The 7,500-nt window shown below is 41.5% G+C and overlaps 1 protein-coding gene across 4 annotated transcripts in view; it reads right to left on the bottom strand.

Annotated features, from left to right (window-relative positions):
- The window catches only part of LOC143021487 (CD109 antigen-like), a 689,873-nt gene that overhangs the window by 602,397 nt on the left and 79,976 nt on the right, over nt 1-7,500 (bottom strand). The window contains exon 1 of one of the 4 annotated variants that reach the window (XM_076179029.1): nt 5,986-6,202. The exons of 1 other annotated variant lie outside the window; for it this stretch is intronic. The gene's annotated coding sequence lies outside the window, so the exon portion shown is untranslated. Of the gene's footprint in view, nt 1-5,246; nt 5,798-5,985; nt 6,203-7,500 lie in introns of those variants that run through there. 2 more of the 4 variants (XM_076179030.1, XM_076179032.1) reach the window with 2 other exon arrangements.

The raw sequence follows: 7,500 nt of genomic DNA, 5'->3' as shown, positions 1-7,500 counted from the left end.
ATATGTATATATTATATATATATATATATTCGTAAATAGCTGGAGTCCAGGAACCATTTTTTTGGAAGAAAGTATACGCTGGACTCGACGTTCGTCAATTTATTCCGACGTTTCGAACCCTGTCCGGGGTTCGTCTTCAGGGTGATACAGTGGTAGCAATAGGAAATGTACATATATAGGGGACACCTGGTACACTGGAACAGGTCTCTCCAGTAACCGTTATATTCCAACGCAGGTAGAACATATCAAAAACAAAAATAAGAAACAAAAATAAAAATGAAAACTACAATACAAAATGTGCAATACTTCCTTAAAAACATTCAAAGAGTTTACTATAGAATAAAAGAGAAAATACAATGAAGGCTGTAAGAACTACCCGCAGCCGCTGGGTCGCACCACAATGCACCCCGTGGAACAAATGTCCCGCGTAGCATGCATTGTCACAGAACAAAGAAATTGGAACAAGAAAAAGAATGTATAATCCATCAATATAATAAACATGCAAAAAGGAGTTCACAATAAAATAAATGCTTATTATATTGATGGATTATACATTCTTTTTCTTGTTCCAATTTCTTTGTTCTGTGACAATGCATGCTACGCGGGACATTTGTTCCACGGGGTGCATTGTGGTGCGACCCAGCGGCTGCGGGTAGTTCTTACAGCCTTCATTGTATTTTCTCTTTTATTCTATAGTAAACTCTTTGAATGTTTTTAAGGAAGTATTGCACATTTTGTATTGTAGTTTTTATTTTTATTTTTGTTTCTTATTTTTGTTTTTTATATGTTCTACCTGCGTTGGAATATAACGGTTATTGGAGAGACATGTCCCAGTGTACCAGGTATCCCCTATAAATGTATATATTTATATATATATATATATATATATATATATATACATCCACCTATGTCTCTGTAACTGTATTCCTTGATAATGTCTTAAATAGACGAAAGCGTTCAGACTAAGCTTCTTATTTCCCAGTGTTTTTTTTTCTGCATATTATTTTCACGTGTGCCTTGTGAATTACTGCAATATATATATATATATATATATATTCTGTATATGCATACATACAGGCGTTTGTTTTGCGGTGTTGACAGACATCAGCTCTGTGTTCGTACAGACGGCTGTTTAGTCCCCCTGTAGGTTTTACCATAGTTGTCAAGGTTGCACCTTGAGCAGGGAATTTTTTACATGATAATGTTGGGTTGGGGGGGATTTTGTCTTTTGTTGTTTGTTATAAGTATTTTTCGTCTCTGGTATTACTGTGATGTCTATAGATTTCAATTTCTTGGTTAGTAGATAAACCACATCGAAGAAAAACAGCATTTACTTCAGTAGAGCCAAACAAGCATTCTACACTAAAACTTAAGGAGACTACAATATGAAACAATAAAAGCTGTATACATAAACACCAGCAACTGCATCAACAACAGAACAGGTTATATTAAAATTGCAAAACATGCCACAAAATACGCCTTGGGACAATTGATCATACAGAAACAGGCAATTCCTCCCGCCCGACGCGCATCAGACCCGACCTAACCAACGAACCAATCAACACGCAGATTCTCACCCCCACATCCCCATGAACCACAGTAACTTCCTATAAATACCAATGCATTCACATTCTGTAAATTATTACCTCTGAAGAAGCCTCATAAGACGAAACCGGTCAGTAATAAATTCTCTTTCCCAATCGTGTAATTTTCATTTTTACCTCTCATACACCTGTTATACCACAATATATATATATATGTATATATATATATATATATAATATAGACATGTATATATATATATGTATATTTATTTATATATTTATATGTTTTTATATATATATATATATATATATATATATATATATATATATATATTGTTTAACTCAGTATGTATCAAGGAGAACCTGCGCCCTAAGTATACGATATATATATATATAATATATATATATATATATATATATATATATATATTATATATATATATATATATGTATATACATATATACTCCGATATATGTATATGTTTATATATGCACATATACACATATTTATTGATATACACATAAACATACATAGACATATACATGTACATATACATTTACATACGATATACATGTATGTATATATGCTGATGAATCATGGTCGAAAGCGTAGAAGAATTTTCACCAAGTTTATCTTTCAAATACTAGGTTCAAACAGCAATACTTTTGTAATTGTTAGTAATGGCCCAACAGCTGCAAGTTGATAAGTAAAATTGGCTCCAAAAATTATGCATCAATAAATCCTTTAAGGAACGCTGGAAAAGAAATTGCCTGTACGAGATTAACTGAAATTCTAACTTAAATTCTAAATTAACCCGTAGATTAACTCAGATGTACATTCACTGTATACGTAAAGTATCCTCGAATGATGGTGCAATGCTGTAGCAATTTTATATCGTTTGTGTGAATGGTACGCAAATGAGCATATTTCGAGGCTTTTTCGAAAAAATTTATTCGAATAGTATCGTTGTGATTGAAGTACATAAAGACGAGGGAAAATCTATTTCATCCAAATTACTTAGTGTTTTTTATAGTAACGTTCGTACGAGAATAAAATGTGCGAATATTAATGGAAAATATATTATTCAACTGAATTTTTTTATTCCTTCTACCTGTTACAGAAACAATATACATTCAAAGTATGCTCAGACCTCGCCAGAAGCAAAGCCTCGAAGAAGGTTTAAAAATTAATGAAAGTAAGACAAATAGTAATTTTTAGTATGAAAGTAAAACAATTATAAACAATAGTTAGAATGAAGGATAATTGTTCTTGCACTGTGCTGAAGTAAGTAAAACTTATGAAGACTGAATTAAAAGGCGTATCATGACCGCGTATAGAGTGATTGGAAAATAATGAGAATCACGTGATACACCCTAAGTACCTGAAATACAATGTTCATAATCACTAAGCGTAGGATTGCACAAATGACAATGGAGAGATCAATTAGATATGTTTGGTTATAAATAAAATGCTTTACAGCGTTTCTTCTTGAAGAATCGGGCACATCAAGAGAGGGACGCCTGGAGAAAGACATAGAAAAAAAAACCGAGTAACCAGGATAAGAATGTATAAAAAAAAATATACGGTCAAGTATGTCATTGATGAATAAGTAGAACAAAGTAGGAGATGGAGCAAAACCCTATGGGACACCAGAAGTTATAGACACAGGAGAATAACAGTGACCATCTACAACAGGAGCTACAGAACGGTCAGATGGAAATGAGAAATTATGAAAAGGAAGGAGAAAAAGAGAAGGAAGAAGGTGAGAACCATACGCCAGGAGGCGCGTAGTTGCAGCCAAAGACATCACCTTAGTTTGCCCTATGCCCTTGAACTGTTGGGATTCGAACCCACAACTATGCCAGCGCACCGAAGAAACGAGAAAGCAGAGAAACGTATACGAAGTAGTCCAGAAATCAATGATCTGTGTCACGCTTTATCAAACAGAAACGTTAAAAGGTCTCAGTAAAACGTTTATTCGTGAGACATAGTTGTGATCAGAAAGTCATAGGCCGGAAGATGATTTATTATCTTCATATTAAGTATAGATTCGAAAACCTCAACGCTACAGGACGGAAACTAGAGGATTCTTTTCTTTGTAATATGTTGAATGTAGGCGGACTTTCAACATAAATGATAGGAGAAATTTGAAATACAAAGACGGAAAAAGTTTGCCTCGGTAGCGAGTCCGCACGGAGGCACAATCTAAAAATAGACAAGAGGTACTCCATCCGGACCTTAGGCCTTCTTAGTATTCTAGACTAGATGGGGCAGGAAAAAAGTCTTGGAAGAAATTCATTTGGAAGGCATGGATAAGTCAGAGGGATCAGTAGCAAGAGAAATGGCGCTGGAATCGTTCAAAATAGTTTCAAGTGAACGTTTCAGTAAAGTTAATTTTTTAGGGAGATGAAACAGCATTACCGTCACTTTAAAACGATATTAGAAAAAAAAAAAGCATGAACGATGTGATTTTTTATATTCTTTATTCAGGTATAAGAAATCAGGTAAAGCACAAGCAAGCTTTTGGCACTTCTTACTGATTGGAAGTCTTTAGCTTAGCATAGAAATTATTTTCCACAAATACAGGTATGTACCCCAGGAGGCGCGTAGCTGTGGCCAAAGCCGTTATCTTTGCCCTATGCGCTAATACTGTTGGAGCAGGTTATTTAACAGTCACTGCTGGGAATCGATGAAAAGTGCTGGACTCGAGCTCACAACTAAGCGAATGCGTGATCAGCGCGCCTCTGATTACGCCACCAGCGCACAACACTTACAAGCTCACCAGAATACGTTGGCCAGTATTGCACTTCGTTGGCCATTTCCCATGGCCCTTAAGTGATGATTATAAACAGATAGGTAGGTAGGTAGTTAGGTAAATAGGCAGGTAGGTAGGTAGGTAGATGCGTAGATAGGCAGGTAGGTTAGTAGGTGTGTGTGTGTGTGTGTGTGTGTGTGTGTGTGTGTGTGTGTGTGTGTGTGTGTGTGTGTGTGTGTGTGTGTGTGTGTGTGTGTGTGTGTGTGTGTGTATGTGTACGTGCGAGAGCGCGTGTGTGTTTTATATTTTTCTACCTTTGCCTTTCCCCATGCTGAAGATAACCTTTCAGAACCTCTGGCACAAGAGAAGTGGACTAGACTCCTCGCCACATCGATAGTCCCTGATAAATCACACAAAGAAATGACTTGTGGGTAGACGCGAGATCCGACCCTTTACCTCGCATTTGTGAATTTCATAACGAAAGCATAAAATTTTCACCAGTACCTCTAAAAAATATGAACTTCATTTTCGGACATGAAGGCGTTTCAGAATTGGCTTCTAAGATTAAGGACATGGTAGAAAAAATTCCATGACGACAAAAATCTCATTTGTGTTGATTCTACGCTCTCGGCTCGCATGTCTGCCACATACGCGCTCTAGCAATCAAGCTCTCTCTCCGCCTCTTTGTCTCTCTCTCTATCTCTCTCTCAGTCTCTCTCTCCTGTACCTTTTGAATAAGTAAGCACGGATTCAATACAGGTAGCAACAGCCAAACACTCATTAATATGACATCGCTGTATACTAGTGATTAAAATCCTGTATGTATAAACATGTACATATTCATTATATGTACATATTCATTATATATATATATATTATATTATATATATATATATATGCATAATGAATTAATAGAGGGTTTACAGCAGAGAAGTTGTAGGCTTACCGTTACATGTGTCCTTATGGCCGCATCGCATCTGGCTTGAAGTGACGTCACTGTCACGCCCGGACAGTGCCAGTGTCACTTGGCACTGCCAGTGCCAACGACGGTGGCGGCGCCAGTGGACGATAGCTCAGAGAGAAGCTCGTCCACGTCTTGGTGGGAGCGTGTCAGTCATCTCCCAGTGTGCAATTCATCTTGGCTCACCCTGTCAGTACACCAGCACTCGCCCCACCACGACCACTACCACGACCACTTGGACGTAAATGCTTTTATCGAGTTACCGTTTGCCTCGATTTCCTGTTGGTCTTTGATTTGGGCCAATCGCGCCAAAGATTGTCAACATTTGGAGGCGACAGGAATCTCTTCGTGTGTCGCGTTTGGCATAGAGATAAAAATACCCACGAAGCTGAGGCCCAGGAGTCCTTCAGTCAGACACGAACACACTCGTGAGAGCACCAGCCGAGTCAAAAACTTCGCCAAAACAAGTAAAACAACTCGGCACCAGCCTCGAGACGTTTATCGATGTCACCTGAGCCACAGATTCCCCCAGCATGCGTGCCATAAAACCCTCACATACACACACACACACACACACGCACGCACACACACACACACACACACACACACACACACACACACACACACACACACACACACACACACACACACACTCGTTCGCTGAGTAGACCAGAGTTCCTACTGACAACGCCAAATTTCACTGCTGACACACATCAATTTTTACCTTTTTTAAATATTCCAAGTCCTTTTTCTCGCCCTCCCAACTCCTCCAGGATCACTCCATCCCAACACACGTATCCCCCTGTCTACAGAACTACATCATCGCGGCGCGGGAGGGCGCTGTGCACGCTACAGAAAGCTACAGACACGTGTTAGTATGGGTTCACGCGCAGCCAACTGTGGACCCTGCTCGCGCCAAGGCTGACGACACACTGAAGGTCCCCGCGCGCCAGAACCCACAAAACGTACGAACGTCGGCAACCGAGGAGGCGGTGTTGACTGGATCCAGAGAAGAGAGAGAGGGAGGGGGGGGAAGGGGCGGAGGTTGTGGGGAGGCACAACTGAGAGGAAAATTGGAGGGGGAGAGATGGGCATGAGGAGAGGGAGATGGGAGAGAAAGAGAGATAGGACGAGGGAGGGACGCGAAAGTACGTGGGAGAAAGAGAGAGGTTAGAAAGAGGTCGCTGCTGGGCAGAGGTTGGTTGGGGTCGCTGGAGGGAAAAGAGAGTCCTAGTAGTGCTGCGAGAGTAGAGAGGAGAGGGGTTGGGCTGGATGGGAGGAAGGAGGAGGAGGAGGAGGAGGAGGAGGAGGAGGAGGAGGAGGAGGAGAAGTAGAAGTAGGAGGAGGAGAAGTAGGAGGAGAATAAGAAGGAGGAAAAGGAGAAGTAGGAGGAGGAAGAGAAGAAGTAGGAGGAGGAGGAGGAGGAGGAGGAGGAGGAGGAGGAGGAGGAGGAGGAGGAGGAGGAGGAGGAGGAGGAGGAGGAGGAGGAAGGGAAAGAGGGTAGAAGAGGGAGAGGGGTGAAGGGTGAAGTAAGAAGAAAAGAATGAAGTATTGGGAAAAAAAGGATGAAATTCTGGAGGAGGAGGAGGAAGAAGAGATGGGTAAAGTATTAGAATAGAAGGAGGAAATTTTGAAGGTGGATGAGGAGTGGAAGGAGGGGGAGGAGGAGAAGGAGGAGAATGAGAGGTACAAGGACAAGGACAAGCAGAGGAGGGAGGAGGAGGAGGTAGAGGAGGAGAGAACATGTCTTGCTGGCCAGAGGTGGTTAGTGAAGGACAGAGGGAGAGGGAGTGGGAGAGGGAGTGGAAGAGGGAGTGGGAGACGGAGTGAGAAAAGAAGTGGGAGAGGGAGTGGGAGAGGGAGTGGGAGAGGGAGTGGGAGAGGGAGTGGGAGAGGGAGAGGGAGAGGGAGAGGGAGAGGGAGAGGGAGAGGGAGGAGGGAAAGAGGGAGGAAGAAGGAGAGGGGAAGAGGGAGAAAGAGAGGGGGAGAGGGAGAAGGGTAGTGGGAGGAGAGAGGGAGAGGGAGAAGGGTAGGGGGAAGAGAGAAAGAAAGAGAGAGAGAGAGTGGGCGAAGGAGAGAGGGAGTGGGCGAAGGAGAGAGGGAGTGGGCGAAGGAGAGAGGGAGTGGGCGAAGGAGAGAGGGAGTGGGCGAAAGAGAGGGATAGTGAGAGGAGGTGTAGGAGAGGAAGAAAGAGAGGGAGTAGGAGAGGAAGAGGGACAGAAAGGAGAAGAGGAAGAGG

Source organism: Oratosquilla oratoria, chromosome 42 (genome assembly GCF_046742065.1).
Source record: "Oratosquilla oratoria isolate Oo_2021 chromosome 42, ASM4674206v1, whole genome shotgun sequence".
Classification (NCBI taxonomy): domain Eukaryota; kingdom Metazoa; phylum Arthropoda; class Malacostraca; order Stomatopoda; family Squillidae; genus Oratosquilla; species Oratosquilla oratoria.
This window is presented reverse-complemented; position numbering and strand designations above follow the sequence as displayed.